General features: G+C 43.0%; 1 protein-coding gene across 1 annotated transcript in view; it reads right to left on the bottom strand.

Moving 5' to 3' along the window:
• PRSS12 (protease, serine 12) overlaps positions 1 to 14,527 on the bottom strand; it is a gene marked incomplete at its 3' end in the record, with an annotated part of 25,710 nt that overhangs the window by 10,609 nt on the left and 574 nt on the right. The gene's annotated exons all lie outside the window — the stretch shown is intronic.

Raw genomic sequence — 14,527 nt, 5'->3', positions numbered from 1 at the left:
AGCAGCTGCCAGCAGGTTCCAGGAAGCTGGTATGTGGTTGTGGGTTTGGGGTGAAGGGGCGCATAGGGGATCGCTGGGTGGAGGGACAGATGGGGGAAGGTGAGTGCTGCTTCCCCCTGAGCCCAACATACCGACTTTTTTGGTATAAGGGGTGTTGACTTGTAGTTTTAGGGGAGGCCAGGATGGGGTGGCTCGGAGGGAAGTGGGGCATATGGATAGGGGTGTAGGGCTAGCTGATTTATTGTGACACGAGAAATTTTTTTTATGTGAGACTGCAAAAAATTAGACAGGGTGCAATCATAAGTAAAAGACAGATAAGTAGAATAGGTCTCAAGCATGGCATGACCCATTGGGCAATGCCCGAGTTTTATCAAGCAGAGAAGGGCAATTCTGCGGTGTTTTTTTTTGGCAAAGTTTGTCTCCCAGCTTTTGGAGGATGTTGACATTTTTTTTACCAGCCCTGTTTTATTAATGTAGAAACAGTATTTTTTCTTGGAGAAACATGTAGGTTTTACCCTGGCTGGCTGTAAGGAGAATAAGGGCCCTGCGGTTTTGTAAAGTAACCCGGGCTAGAGAGGTTATTTGCCATTGCAGGGATGCCAGGGAGCTTACAGATGCTTTCAGAGCAGCTTGGAGCCTTTCTTCCAGATTTTGGGAAGAAAGGAGGCTGTGTCGAGTGCTCCCCAACCCAGCCCTCCAGCCTCCAAGGACGTGGCAAATGTGAAACCGAGAACGAGGGGGAGAAATGCCGCAGGGCGGGCGCAGCGGGGAGTGGGAAAGGCTTTGAGTAAGAGGTTTTTTTCAGAATAGAATGTAAGCTGTGGCACAAGCATTACCAGATAGCAACAAGGGTAAGAATTATTGATAGATTTGAAGAGGGTGCTGTTACACCAAAAGAACCCACCCCTTGGAGCAGATAGAGTAGATAGCACAGGTCTGGAGATGTTGTATGTGCAGGAGCTGAATGAGCAAAGAGGAAGGCATATTGGGAGTCAGTGTAGATGGTTACCTGCTGCCCTTTAGATAGTTTGAGAGCCCGTGTAAGAGCAACAAGCTCCGCTTTTTGGGAAGTGGTGCCCAGAGGAAGGGACTGGGCCTCAAGAACAGAGTCAGCAGAGACTATAGTATAGGCCACTTGCCAGTGGCCTTGTGGGGTGCAGACAGAACTACCATCCATGAACAGAGTGAGGTCTGGGAACTGAAGTGACTGATCTGAGAGTCCGTCCCTGGGCGGAATCAGGGCCTCCACCAACTCCGGGCACGAGTGGGTAGGCCCTGCGTTAGAGGAGGGGAGATGGAGTAGGGATGCTGGGTTAAGGGGTGGTGAAGGCTTTAGAGTTATCCTCGGGTTGTCCAGGAACAACAAATGGAACTCCTGTATCCTGGAGGGGACTAGGAGAGAGAGCATCCGATGTCCCAGCAGTTTGTGAACTCTTGTGAGGGGAGAAGATAATGATATGGTGATGTAAGGAAAGTTTTAAAGCCTCCTTGGTTAGAATAGCGGCCGCCGCTAGCGCCCCTAAGCAGGGTTGCCATCTCTGAACAGTGGTATTGAGCTGTTTGGAGAGGTAGGCTACTGGGCGGTGGGAAGGGCTTACCAGGTGTGTTAGGACGCCCACAGCTATTCCATGGCACTCATCTGTGAATAAACAGAAGGGCTGAGAGGGGTTAGGGAGACACAGCAGTGGTGAAGACAGGAGGGTGTCGCAGAGAGCAACAAACGCCTTGTGAACCTCAGCGGGGGAGGTGAGGGGCCTCATAGGCGTTTGTTTGGCGGCCGCATACAGAGGTTGGGCTAACAGGGTGAAGTTAGGGATTTATTGCCTGAAGTACTCCACAAAGCCCAAAAAGGACAAGATTTTGGTTACCATTTTCCGGGGGTGTTAGCTGCCATATAGCGTGGAGGCGGTCCATTGTCAGGGCCTTAGTGGTGGGAGTAAGGCAGACACCAAAGTAGATGAATTTAGGTTGTGTGAGTTGGGCTTTTGTGGGGGGACACCTGGTATCCCCTAGAGGCCAGGAAATTGAGAAGGGCGGCTGTGTGTATGTGGGACAGTTCCTCAGATGGGCTGCAAAGTAAGAGATCATCCATGTACTGGAAAGGTGGCTAGGTTGGAGAGGGCAATCAGCTAGGTCAGCTGCAAGAGCCTGGCCAAAGAGGTGGGTGCTGTCCTGGAAGCCCTGTGGTAAGACCATCCCCATAAGTTGTTGTGCCTGTGCTGTGTCCAGGTCCTCCCAGGTGAAAGCAAAAAGGGGGTAAGAGTCTGGGTGTGGGGGGATAGTAAAGAAAGCATCCTTGAGGTCAATGACAGTGAAATGTGCTGTCTGAGGCAATATCCGAGATAAAAGAGTGTAGGGATTAGGAACCACTGGGTGGAGAGGGACCACCGCCTTATTAATGAGACGGAGGTCCTGGACCAAGCAGTAGTCTCCAGAGGGCTTACAGACCGGAAGGATGGGGGTGTTATATGGAGAGTTAACAGGTATGAGGAGGCCCTGAGAAAGCAAGCAAGTGATGATGGGTTTAAGGCCCTTATGATGTGTGGCTGAAATGGGGAACTGGGGTCTAGAAGGGAAGTTAGAGGGGTTTTTCAAAACTATGCAAACTGGGGTGTGGTGTTGTGCTATGACTGGGGTGGAAATGTTCCACACATCGGGGTTGACTAGGTGGGGTGGGAGGGGAGGCGGCAGGTTTGAGCTGGGAAAAACAGAGACTAGAGCAATATTGGCAAGGAGTGGGGCCGCTGATTGAACTGACAGCGTTAAAGTGGCCCTCAATTTTGAGAGGATATCCGTGCTGAGCAACGGAATGGGGCAGAATGGGACAATGAGAAAGGAGTGACTAAACATCCAATCACTGAGAGAACAAGGTAAAGCTGAGGTTTGAAGGGGGGCAGAAGGCTGGTCGTGGATACCAACGACTGAGACCTGGGAAGGAGATAGAGGCCCCGAAAAGGAAGGCAGAACCAAATAGGTAACCCCCGTGTTTACGAGGAACGAGACTGACTTACCCACTACCTGGAGTAAGATTCTAGGCTTGGTGAGGGTAATTGGGGCCTTAGAGTCCGGGCATTTTCAGCTTTCTGCCAGTCCAAGCAGCTCATGGAGCTGAGCAGGTGGCTCAGCCACACCCCTGTGAGGAGGCACCGGAGCTTGGCCAGGCCACGTGCAATCCGCCTTCCAATGGCCCTTTTGTTTGCAGATAGGGCATTGATTATTTGGCGGACAAGGGTTAGGGCACTGCTTGGCCCAGTGGCCCTCCTGGCCACATTTGAAACAGGCTCCCGGGGGAGCTTTGTTACCCGCCTCCAGACGTTGAAAGACCCCTGTATCTTGTTGCATTGGTCGCAGGGCAGCAACCAGGGCGCGGGCTTGTGCTTTAGCGGCCTGCTGGAGGTGCTGCTGCCTAGCGGTTTTTGCATCTTCCTCATGGGCATTAAAAACCTTAAAGGCCATGTTTATCAGGTCATGGACAGGGGTTTGAGGGCCATTCTCTGCCTTTTTAGCTTTCTGCAGATATCAGGGGCAGATTGGGTAACCAAATGGGTAGCGAGAACGGTGGGACTTGTACCCAAACAAAACCATCCAGGCCAGCAACCTCTCAGAGAGGACAAATGGGTGCAGGAACAAGGGGGTGGGGAGGGTGGTGCATGCAGTGTGAACGAGTATGTGTACTGACCGGAGAGGGGAGGGAGAGTGGCGGAAGGGGAGAGTCGGAAGGTGAAGGAGGAAGATGGGGGTAGAGAGAGGGTGGATTTTACGGGGGCGGGTTGGAAGAAGGAGGAGGATTTGGAGGACAAGGGATTGGCGCAGTTAAGTTTTTCAGAAGATTTATGAGCGGGGGAGACTCCAGATTGGGTGGGAGAGGCTTGTCGTATTTGGGTGGAGGGACTGGGGCAGATGGAATGAAGGAGGGGTCGGGAACAGAGGACAGGGAAGGGGCGGGAGTCTCCCTTTACCAGCAAGATTTGGGTTGTGGAACAGTACTGACACAGGGAGGGACGGGAGCGCAGGAGCCAGAAGGCCTGAACACAGGGAATCTCCAACCATTTTTTACTGCGTTTGCAGAAGTTATTTAAGTCAGTGAGGATGTTAAAATTAAAAGTTCCCTTGAGGGGCCACTTGGACCCATTTTCCAGTTTATACTGAGGCCTGGCCACAGTACAGAAATGGATTAGATGTTTGCGTCGAATGTCCAGGGTTAATCTCAATTTGTCGAGATTACTGAGAAGACAGCCCAGAGGCATCTTAGAATTAGATTTGGAGGGTTGGTTACCCATGTCTATTTAAATTTCTGGGGCCTGTCTGAGTCTGAAAAGGCGTCCCAATTCAGGCAAAGACCAGCTGGGTAGAGTGAAGGTCAGGAGAAACAGGGTGTCCCCAGGATTTATTGCTGACCAGAACAGAGGGCTTTCCCTAGCACACCTGTGACTTCTGATAGGGAGGCCCAGAGGGGGAAAGAGAGACCGACACGGGGGGAACTCACCTCACAAAAGTTTGAGTGGAGGAGTGGGTCGGAGATTCGCAGTTCGTGCCGGAGGCGTCTGGGCGGGAGGCCCCTGAGCCGGGAGGTGAGGCCTGTGTGGCTCAGTCACCTCTTGGATTTTGGCACCAAGATGTAACGTTTGATAATACAGAAAGAGGCACAGGACAAAGGGCCGGTATAAACCAAGTGTTTATTGGGGGAGAAACTCCCAGGCAAGGTCCCATGGTCCGGAAAGATGGGCCAGGGGAGTCGCACCCAAGGAGAGGCAGGCTTGGGTTTTTAAGGGTGCTGTATTTGGAGAGGGTGTTGGGGGTGGCAGTGAAGCGGGGAGACAAAGCGTCACATCCGGCATGGGCTGGAAAGTTTCTGTCTGGCCCTTCTCAGCAGCTGCCAGCAGGTTCCAGGAAGCTGGTATGTGGTTGTGGGTTTGGGGTGGAGGGGCAGATGGGGGAAGGTGAGTGCTGCTTCCCCCTGAGCCAAACAGTGAGGAAACCCAGTAAGGCTTGTCTGTTTAGATTTTCCTTGACTTCTTTGGGTTTTTTGTTCGTTTGTCTTGTTTTGAAACAATCCTGCTCTGTTATTCAAGGTAGAATGCAAAGGTGTGACCATAGCTCACTGCAGCCTCAAACTCCTCCTCAAGCAATCCTCCCACCTTAGCCTCCCAAGTGGCTGGGACTGCAGGTGCATGTCACCATGACTGGTGTCCTTGACCTCTTTCAGGTTTTCATTTTTTTTTTCTGGGTATGGGACAGGAAGGACCTTCTCTGGAATTGGAGCCTTATGACCTACAATCAAACAAGGTAGATCAGATAATTTTTAATGACTATATTTTACAGAAAAGCATGGGAAAAAGAAAGAATGAAACTGCGAAGAAATCCACAAAGGTCAAACCCAGTTAAACTAATTTCTATTGCTTATACCGACTAATGGTAACATTCTTTGCATAAATTATAAACCAAATTATTTGTTTGGCAAATATTGTTCAATTGTAGCAATCTTTTATTATCAAGAATTGATCACTCCCACTGTCCTACTGCAGCCAAGCATTCTTGGATGCTTGTCAGAGTCAGAGCTACTGACTTTGGACCATACCCCAGTGGAACGAGGTCTGAAGTGTCTTAAAGTCTCTCAAGTACTATTCTACTCTAAATATCCCTATCTTTTTGTTCTTTCTATTTCTTTTTTTTCTTTTGAGTCAGGGTCTCACTCTATTGCCCAGGCTAGAGTGCGGTGGCACAATCATGGGAGCCTCCAACTCCTGGGCTCAAGAGATCATCCCACTTCAACCTCTCCTTGTAGCTGGGACTACAAGCACATGCCACAGTACCCAGCTAGCTTTTTTTTAATTTTCTTATTATTTATGGAGACAGTTCTTGCTATATTGCCCAGGCTGGCCTCAAATTTTTAGGCTCAAGTGATGCTCCCATCTTGGCCTCCCAAAGTGCAGGGATTACAGGCATAAGCCACCATGCCCAGCCTAAATATTCCTATCTTAAAAATGTGTTAATAATAATAATTTTAAATGTAATAATTTAAAGTTTTCTGTCAATTATATTAAGCATTACAAATTTATAGACTAAACTAGTAACGGAAGAAAGTCTGATACTGCAATGCTATGCATGATGGTGGTGTCATGGAGAGGAGCCCCCAGAATTCCTGAAATGAATTGCTACCCAAAAAAGGGGGGCAACTGTCTGCTGGTATTACAACTATTTAAAGGCAAAATGTCCCAATGTACAATCAAGTTTAGAATTCTACTATCTTAATTCCTTGCTAAAAATGTTTACCTTACTGTCATTCTAGTTTACATTATTTTTCTTCTGCATAGAATCAAGATTGGAATTCCCCATACTGAAGGTCAGACATTCAAGACGGCTTCTTTTTAACCATTTTATCAGTTTCAATCAATACAAGGTAAACTAAAGAAGAAGAGCTGACAATTAAAATTCCCTTCACATGTCTCATTGGTTTTTTAGCTTTAAGACAGCTGCTATGGCTGCATTGTGTTCCCAGAAAGATGTTGAGGTGCTAGCCCTTATACCTACCAATGTGATCTTATTTCAAAATAAGGTCTTTGCAGATGATCAAGTTTTGATGAGTCTCTAAAGTAATCCTTAATCCAATATGACTGTGGTCTTATGCAAAGAGGACATTTGGACACAAAGATACACACAGAGGGAGAACTCCAGGTGAATGTTAAAGTTAAACTCTCATAAGTCAAGAAATTACCAGAAGCTAGAAGGAGTCCTGGAACAGAGCCTTCTCTAATGCCTTCTAAAGGAGCTTGGTCCAGCCTTGATCTTGGACTTCTAACCTCCAGAACTGTGAGATAATAAGCTTCTGTTGCTTAAGCCACTTGGTTTGTGATACTCATTACAGCAGCCGTTATGGTATTACCACACCTCAGACAGCTGGAAAAACCTTCCTTCCCATACTCCATACTGGAAGGAGAACTAAAAGAAATATGAGAGAAGGAACCAAATGAGTCAGCGACTTCATTTTATAAATCTAGCTCAGTTCAAAATAAAGCAAATGAAAAGATACACCTATTTAGTTAACTAACTGAAATGTACTTATAGAATAGCTTTCAGTCAGTTGATGAAGAGAAAAAAATACAGTAAAAACAAACACCCAATCCAGTAGGGCTTTATGAATAAAATTAGTAATATTTTTAAATCTTTAAAATCACAGTTTGGTAAAAGAATTTTTAAAAATTCACATCACCACACAAATCCTCTCTTATATTATTGAACTTCACAGATGCATAAAATAATTAATTTTAGTCATTTATATTGTTCTGGTGGAATAGAAAAAAATTCATGCTGTCAACTACAGGTATCGTTCAGATCCTTGAAAAAAGTATATTTAAAGTTGTGACTGATATAGAAATTTCAATTTATGAACTATTCAAAAAACAAAAAACATTACATGTTGGACAGTTTAGTATACATACTTGATGTTAAATTAAATATATGTCTCGTACCAAATGCAGCACTGTAAAAATATACTAAATGATCATTTTCTATCTTAATAATAAAATATATGAAAAAAAAGCTCACAGAATTGAGGGGCTGTTGAATTTTTCCAGCACAGTAGGGGATGCTAGGTTAATTTCCATGTTATTTTATTTCTACATCATATTTGACAGTGCTAAGGTATATTATTCTTATCTATAATTATATCTCCACATAAGTTAAATCCGATATATATTATAGCTAAATAGTAGATTTTATTCAAATAACCCCAGGTCAAAATGAATTCAAATTATCTTTTAACGTACACAGCATTTCCTTGCACCAAGATCCAAGGAAGCTATATTTGCCTCCATTAGTTCACATCTATAATTCATGTTAATTGCTCATCTATTATTCATGTACCTTTAATGCTGAGGGAAAAAAATCTGAGTTGGTCTAGTCCAAAGTGAGAGTGCATCCTGTGAATAAGCAATTCTACCCATTTACATTGTGCTTATTAGAAAGGTATACCTTATAAATTATTTCTTGGTTTAAAACATTATATGATATCATGCAAAAAGACTACCCATGGTTAAGTTATGGTATGCTAATTATATATGCATATAGCTCTAGCAGAAAATTTCACCAACTGTGTGTTCCTGGACCGTCTACACATAAACAAATGACACAGGGACTACCATTTTATGGTACAGCACTGAGTGATTAAATTAAGACAGAACAATAATCCTTCTATTTGTCTCATGGAGCATGTACCGCAGGAAGGCAATGAAAATGCTTATTATTTTTCTGACATCTCAACCAGAGAGTGGGTGTCCTTAACCAGAAAACACAGGTGATTTCTTATTCATCGTAATAGATGCTGTACCTGGTGTGAACTCAGTTAACGTTTAATGAATAAACAAAATCTATACTTGTCCTTCAGAAGCCTTAGCATTCCATTTTGTGGCCCCTCTGCTGATCATAACAAAAAGTATTGAGACCAAATGTCCATGTGTGGCTTGTAGAGGAGGAAATATCACTGCTCTAGTGTGCTTTGCATATAATAAAGCCTTTATTAATATTGGTGTGCTGATTTACAGGAAGGAGGAAGAGCAAGGAGAAGAGGAGGCTGGCCTGGAAAAGTAAGATGCCAAAGAGGCAAAAGCAAATATCTCCTGATTTTCTAACAACAGTAGGTCAACCAAGTAGAAGGCAGTCTACATTGCTGTTCAGAATAGGCACCACCAAATGCCTATTTATCACCCAGACAAGAGAGACATTTCTGAGGACTGCTTTCTTCACAAATTAATTCAGAAAAAAAACTTCAAAATTAGAATTGAATCATGTTTACCTAATAACTGAATTGACTTCATTATTATCATCAATTAGGAATAATACATTTCAGAAATAAATTTTCCGGTAATATTTGCCTGTAAATAGCATAGTAAAACAAGAAAATGTATTTGTCAAACAAACTAGAGTCTAAATGTTATTCAACTAGGTATGAATAAAAAAAATGAATGTAGCATTTCACAGCACAACTTTTTAAATTCTCGCTATTATTTTTAATCGCATTACGTTTCCCAAATATAAGGGCAAGCCCAACCGTATTCCGTAGCAGACTCTTTTGGTTCTCAACCTCTCTTCCTCCTCTCCAGCTGAATCAGAGGCTAATGCTGATTGATCTGGGCAATTATGGTAATTGTATATTCCTTTCCAGAGAGTATCAGGAAAGAACATGTGATCCAATCTGAGCCAATGATATGTAGGAGAGGTCTGTTGGGAAATTCCAAAAAGTTTCCTTCCTCTTTCAAAGGAGCATTCCTGAAGAGAGGTCCTGTCTTTCTTCTGCAAGTTATCTTTTTTTTTTTTCACATAGACACAGGATCTCACTATGTTGCCCAGGTTGGTCTCAAATGCCTGACCTCAAGTGATCCTCCCTCACTGACCTCCCAAAGTGCCAAGATTACAGGCAAAAGCCACCAAACCCAGGCTGCAAATTGTTCTATCTCTAAGTGAGCCTGGAATAACCACCAGCCTTAGGATAAAGGCCATTCTTAGAGGAGAAAGGAGCAACCAGAACAGCAGAGGAAAGGAGCAGAGGCGTACCATGTTGGAGCTGCCAACCAGATGGAGGTCTATAGTATGGACAACTGTTTCAGTCATTTTGAAATGAGTTTTCTATTCTTTACCATCAATGTCACCCCAACTGATCCAAGTAGCATTGATACCCAAATCTGTAACATTTGTTTTCTCTTCTAAATCATCCACAAGCATCTTTACTTTCACAATAATGTATGTAAATGTTGTATCCATCTTTCCCCTTCCTATTATCATAATCATTTTTCTGTTTTGCATATGTAACCTTATAATTATTACTTTAGTATCTGCACAATCTCCTAAAAATGAAGGTACCTGTGAATAGTACTTTATTGCTAGATGGTTCAATTTCCCTTCATAGTTATAAACCATATTACTTATACAAAGATTACCTTAACACACAAGCCATTGACTACACCGGCATATACATCCCTGGACAATAGCTCATAAATGGCAATCATTTTTTTTCTTTATTTTTATTTTTATGTATGTATGTATTTATTTAGCTATTTATGTATTTTTGAGTCAGAGTCTCACTCTGTCGCCCAGGCTGGAGAGCAGTGGCATACCCACAGCTACTGCAGCCTCAACCTGCTGGTCTTACGCAACCCTTCAGCTTCGGCCTCCCAAGTAGCTGGGCCTACAATTGATGCCACCATGCCCAGCTATTTTTTTTTAATTTGTTGTAGAGACAAGGTCTTGTCATGATGCCCAGGTTGGTCTTGAACTCCTGGGCTCAGGCAATCCTCTCGCCTTGGTCTCCCAAAGTGCTGGGATTACAGGCATAAGCCACGACACCCGGCCTTATTTTACTCTTTAAAAAATATCTTCACACTAGTGAAGTCACACAATGCCCCCAAATCTAAATATTTTACATCTGCCATAGCCTAAAAGCAGATTGAGCTCAATATTTAAAATTCAGCCAGGAAATCTATCAAATCTGACACAGCTCATAAATGTGTTTCAGCACCTGCTGCATAGAATCAAGATGCAGCATTAAAAAGGGAGAGTGGGGAGCAGCTTTTGGCTAACTTTTTAATTAACATTCACTTCAAACCAAACAACAGATGGGCTTCAAAGGATACAGCCTGGAAACAATAGTACCTTGGCTCACAAGTCTGCTTTCTCCATTTGAATAGGGAGGTCTGGGGTGGATAGCAGAACATGAGCAGATTAGCATGACATGACAATAAGATGTCTGAATCATTCTCCCCTCAAAATCTCAATGGTTAGAGCATTATCGCTTATTCTATCTGTTTGACACATCAGTTGTCAGTCTTTATGGCTGAGTTCCACTTGGCTGCTTGCAAAAAAGAGGAGTTCCTAGCACAGCGTCAAGCATTGTCCCATCTGCCATGCCACACATAGACTGAAAATTTGACTGCCCTTCCTAGTCAAGATGCTCAAACTTATTGCAAAGCCATTGTTGAGGGAAATCAGTTGCCTGGTAATACTTCTGTAGAGATGTGAAACTAAGACTGGGCGCGGTGGCTCAGGCCTATAATCCCAGCACTTTGGGAGGCCAAGGTGAGAGGATTGTCTGAGCCCACAGTTTCAAGACCATGCTGGGCAACTTGGTGAGACCTCGTCTCTACAATAAATCAAAAAAATTAGCTGGGCAGAGTGGCGTGTGCCTGTAGTTCCAGCTACTTGGAAGGCTGCAGCGGAAAGATCACCTGAGCCCAGCAGGTCGAAGCTGCTGAGTGCGCTACTGCACTCCAGCCTGGGAGACAGAGTGAGACTCCAACTCAAAAAAAAAAAAAAAAGAAAGAAAGAAATGTGAAACTAACCTGGCTTACATTCAGTGAATAACCATATTCTGGTAAAAAGAGATTGTTATTACTCCACACTGGTCAAATAAAAAACCACAGGCATTATTTTCTAAAATTACACAAAAGCCAATCATCATCATGCCTCATGCCTGCTCCTGAGACTGGCAGGGTTAAATCTACTTGATTAGTCTATATCACCCATCATTTTTTTCAATGATCACCCATCATTATACATTTTAGGGGGTTCTGATGGCCTCCCACAGGTTTTTCCTGACTATGACAGAGGGTTTTCAGCATCCACATCACCTTGACTGATCATTAGAAATTTACATTCCATCCTGATCCAAATCAAAGAATTACCCAGGGCCTCTGGGGCTACCGTTTGACAATCTGCATTTAACAAATCCCTAGATGATTCCATCATAAGAACTAACTTCCTGGGCTGGTTCAGGGTACTTCGATGAACAAAATGATTCTTTATTACTAATTTTCAAGTTTCATTAAACTAGGACCCAGGTACCACCTCTCCTTCTCTCTGACATCTGAGCCACCTGAATGTCCACACACCTGAGATCCACCTTGAGTCTCCCCAACACCTGCCCCCTTTCAAGTTGGCTTCAACTAACTATCCACCCCAGAGGCACCAACTTCCTCATTTCTCTCAATGCAACTAGATACATGACTGGCTGCCAGTTTATTTTTTAAAGGAGGGAGTCTTATTACTATACATTGCTCTTTTCTTTTGCCCTGGTTTTTTGTAAAGAAAAAACTGGATCTTTTAAAAGTATAAGAGACTAGAAATCATGTGTATTGGACCATATGTAATTCCCTTTCTTCTTTTTAGACTAGCCAACAAACTACAAAATGAGGATTACTAGACAGTATGGATAGTTCTACATGTGTATTTAAGTAAAGAATTAGAGCAAAATGCTCTGTGAAGTGAAAATGCACAGACCCAGTCTTACTTTCTCCTATATTCTGAGCAATATGCCTTCTGGTATTTTCACCAGTAAAATATAGGAACTCCCTTCTAAAGTTGCTACAAGAAAACAGTGAGGAAATGCACATAAAATGCATAGTTCAGCATCCAGCACAGAGGGAACACTCAGGAAATTCTAGATGTTATTATCAGGCCAGGTTGTTTTGGAAACATGTTCAGAGCTGGAAAGATCTTTAATACAAAGCCTGCTTTTCTCCAGACAAGGAAACCAAAGCTCTAAAAGTTGAGCCTTGCCCAACAGTACACAGCTACTGGCAGAGCCAAAGCAGATGCCAGTGTTTTCTAAAGCGCAATTCAATATTCTTTTCACCACTCCATGATACTTTAGTTCACACCCCTCACTGAAATGTAGGACCAAGAAAGCCATAAGGTTCCAAACATGCCACGCACCTCACAGGCATGGGTTATGCCCAACCAGACCTAGAGGCGTAAATCACAGAATGGGAAGCTTTGATGATTAAGACTGAGTCTGTGAAAGTAATTCAATTAATACACAGCCGATTGCTTTCCTATTTTTTGTGGTGGCTGGGAGGGCATTTATCTCCCATCTTGGGTGGTTTCTTTTGTTTCTCTTGTGTTCAATCATTTTACTCCAAGAAGTACAAACAACTATTATGTAGAATTTGGGGGTTTTGTCTGGTGAGAACTATGAACATAAAAGCACTGAAAAGACTTACATTTCTATTCAAGTAAAGAGGGTGGGGTGGTAGGAAACCCAAGGACAAGTTCGCTCCTCATTTTGAAATATAAAGCTGGAATAGTGTGTGTCAGAAAGGGAACAATAGATCACTACAATTTTTAAATTTTAAATTCCTTTTTTTGAGTATGTTCTTATACACATTTAAGGAGAATTTGTGTATTCTTTCCTACACATTCATTCCCTAATAATTCTCCACCTTTATCCATTTATAAGACTAAGAATAATACAAAGATGAAAAAAAGTTAATATTTGTGAAACATGAGATTTTACTGTAAATGACCTCTTACAGCAAATAATGAGACAATGCTAGGGCTCTTTGCTTGATATCACCTCAAATTTTTTATAGTCACATTGGCATTCTGTCCATGAAACACGAGTATAGCAATGACTTCATTCTCTAGGATGAAGGATAATTGATCTTAACCTTCCTATCACTTTCCCTTAACTCAAAGCGCTAATGCAATTGAAGGCACGGATAAATAAAATTTCTGTAGGAATAGAATGACATTGTGACAGCTAACCTCCAAGTTACCTCCAAAACGTAAAGTACAACATGAATCAGGATCTCAATTCATGAAACCCCTGTCCTACAGCTCTCTGTCCCACAGCATGGAAAGCTGCCAAAAAACATTTTTTGAAGGGAAATTCAAACTTTGAAGGACATGAAGTTTTTCTTCTACAATTGTTAAAGGGAAAAAACCCTAATTTAAACAAAATCTCAACAATTCAAAATGAAGCAATGTTCAAAAGCAGATTATTCACTTACATTAAATTGATTAACGTGATGCTTTTATCACCACAAACATGAAACATTTTACCAACTTTATTTCCTGATGCTACCGACTAATCGTGATTTTCCACAAATAACATATAAATCTCAATAATGACATTCTTGAATACTGCATATGACTGCATCAAGTTGCTTCTTCACTCGCAATTCCTATTTATTTTCCCTTTCTTTTTCTTCACTTACTGATGGCATTTACCATACTGTGCTCAAGTATGTGAATAGCATTGTATTTTCACCCCCAGAATACAGCCATACTTTTTCAAATAGAGCTCAATGTTGGGATTAAGGTAAAAGATCTAACTGTTTTTTTCCAAATCGAGGTTTAAAGATAGGTTGTTTACTGGTTATCATGTTAGATGCCATAGTTCCCTTTCTAAAACAAGTAATTAGCGACTGTACCTCCTCCTCTGTTTTGCCTCTTTCGAGTAAATATGGTAACACCCTCAAGGCAAGCTGATCTAGAGAACGACGCCCAAAGCACACACACATACACACACACACACACACACACACACACACACACACACACACGAAAGCCAGAGCTAAGCACCCTGCATAGAAACGGTCACCCTGACAACCTTCACACAAAGCACACCTGGCTAACCTAAACTTAAGGACCAAAACACTTTACTGGCGGCAGCTCACCATCCCACCCAGCAATGCAAACCTGCCGCCCCATACCCTCTCACGCTCCCGGAGGCTCCACGCCCGCCCCAAGCCAGGCT

Source organism: Carlito syrichta, unplaced genomic scaffold (genome assembly GCF_000164805.1).
Source record: "Carlito syrichta isolate Samal-C Ts95f unplaced genomic scaffold, Tarsius_syrichta-2.0.1 Scaffold309486, whole genome shotgun sequence".
NCBI classification, from domain to species: Eukaryota; Metazoa; Chordata; class Mammalia; order Primates; family Tarsiidae; genus Carlito; species Carlito syrichta.
Note: the sequence above shows the minus strand (reverse complement) of the source record. Positions and strands in the feature narration are given on the sequence as shown.